We start from the raw sequence: 2,439 nt of genomic DNA on the forward strand, positions 1-2,439 counted from the left end.
GGGACACAAATACACCTGGGGGGGGGGGGGGGGGGGGGGGTCTATAGCATATTAATAATGACGGCCACCAACCAACGGCGCGCTGCGGTGAGCGGCGCCGTGCGGAGGCTGAGCGGCAGGTGTTGGGTTCTTCTTGCGGTGTTTATGGTGTGTTCATGTACATCAGCCCCTCTGTGAGCCTCGCTGCTATTAATAGTTCCTGCCTGCCGTCTGTCGTTTAGGGACAGCACTGAGAACAAGAGGGGGGGTGAGGAGGGTCTTCTCCCAGAGATGGATGTTCTCTCAAGTGAATCCAGAATGTTCTGTTTAATCGACACAGTGGACCCGCTATAAGGGTCTGTATCTAGTAACAGACATTCCCTTCAGATGGGTGGACAGATTCTGGCTGAAGGGTCATTTACTAAACATTTGATCCTGAGCTTTGTTTAAATGACTCAAATAGAAGCACATTGAAACACCCTTGCTCTCATAATTAGTCTTATTTTGACTAATTGTGCATGCATTGTTTCAATGCATTATGGGCTTCCTATTGTACTGTTAACGGACATTAAACAGGACCAGTAAAGAAACACGCTGACAAAACAGTAGCCTGAAGACTCCTTAATACTGTACATTTAATAACAGAGGTATGTGCAATAATGTAATTATGGGCAAGAGCACATTTCAAACACATGTTTGATAAATTAATACGCCAGATTGTTTTAAAAACATTTGTAAAGCCAAAATCAAAACATCCATGGGTCCCACATTAATAGGATTGGTGCCAAATAAAATGAGTGCAAAAACATAATTACTGATTGTGGGTTTGATTGGCGCGGAGAACCTGGTCGTTCTCTGGTCAGTCTCACTAAAGGGTTCAAAGGTTACGCCTTCTCCATCAAACACAAAGTAAACCAGAGCAGGCCCTGTGCTTGATAGAGCAGGCCCTGTGTCTGATAGAGCAGGCCCTGTGTCTGATAGAGCAGGCCCTGTGTCTGGTAGAGCAGGCCCTGTGTCTGATAGAGCAGGCCCTGTGTCTGGTAGAGCAGGCCCTGTGTCTGGTAGAGCAGGCCCTGTGTCTGGTAGAGCAGGCCCTGTGTCTGATAGAGCAGGCCCTGTGGCTGGTAGAGCAGGCCCTGTGTCTGATAGAGCAGGCCCTGTGTCTGATAGAGCAGGCCCTGTGTCTGGTAGAGCAGGCCCTGTGTCTGATAGAGCAGGCCCTGTGTCTGGTAGAGCAGGCCCTGTGTCTGGTAGAGCAGGCCCTGTGGCTGGTAGAGCAGGCCCTGTGTCTGGTAGAGCAGGCCCTGTGTCTGGTAGAGCAGGCCCTGTGTCTGGTAGAGCAGGCCCTGTGTCTGATAGAGCAGGCCCTGTGTCTGGTAGAGCAGGCCCTGTGTCTGATAGAGCAGGCCCTGTGTCTGGTAGAGCAGGCCCTGTGTCTGGTAGAGCAGGCCCTGTGTCTGGTAGAGCAGGCCCTGTGTCTGGTAGAGCAGGCCCTGTGTCTGGTAGAGCATGGCTCTACTGTCGGGTTAGGGGCAGCGGTCAGCTGGAGAAGGGGCAGCGCTCAGAGATTGTTCAGTTTGAGAACGGGGAGCTCAGACCTGGCAGGGCAAATTAAAAGTTCAGGTATGAGCTGAACTCAGAAGCTCCTTTAAAGGACGTGTTGTGCACCCCACCTTCTCATTCTGGTTTACAGGGGAAGCTGATTAATGAAAACAAACTCAACTATCTCAGCCTGGCGTCTCTGGCGGTGGCAGACCGGGCAGGAACACCTGGGGGCGGGGTTATCTACAGCTGGTTGAGTAATGAAGCCTAGTTTGATGAGGTTATTACCCAGTGCTACGGACGGACGAGGTCAGAGCAGCTGGGCTACACAGGAGGAACACGCCTTCTGAGACGGACGCACAGCCCTGGCTCTGCAATGAAGTAGAGTGGGTTGTGTGTGTTGGTGTGTGTGTGTGCTTCTAATGCGTGTGTGTGTGTAGTGTGTCTCTAGGGCTGTCTCCTCTCCCTCTTGGTCAGCAGGTCCCTCTCAGTCAGTCAGTGTGTGTCTCTATTGTGTAGTGTGTGTGTAGTGTGTCTTAGGGCTGTCTCCTCTCCCTCTTGGTCAGCAGGTCCCTCTCTGTCAGTCAGTCAGTCAGTGCGTGTCTCTATTGTGTAGTGTGTGTGTAGTGTGTCTTAGGGCTGTCTCCTCTCCCTCTTGGTCAGCAGGTCCCTGTCAGTCAGTCAGTGTGTGTCTCTATTGTGTAGTGTGTGTGTAGTGTGTCTTAGGGCTGTCTCCTCTCCCTCTTGGTCAGCAGGTCCCTCTCTGTCAGTCAGTCAGTCAGTCAGTGTGTGTCTCTATTGTGTAGTGTGTGTGTAGTGTGTCTTAGGGCTGTCTCCTCTCCCTCTTGGTCAGCAGGTCCCTCTCAGTCAGTCAGTCAGTCAGTGTGTGTCTCTATTGTGTAGTGTGTGTGTAGTGTG

The sequence above is a fragment of the Gadus chalcogrammus genome, chromosome 14, assembly GCF_026213295.1.
Source record: "Gadus chalcogrammus isolate NIFS_2021 chromosome 14, NIFS_Gcha_1.0, whole genome shotgun sequence".
Lineage (NCBI taxonomy): Eukaryota > Metazoa > Chordata > Actinopteri > Gadiformes > Gadidae > Gadus > Gadus chalcogrammus.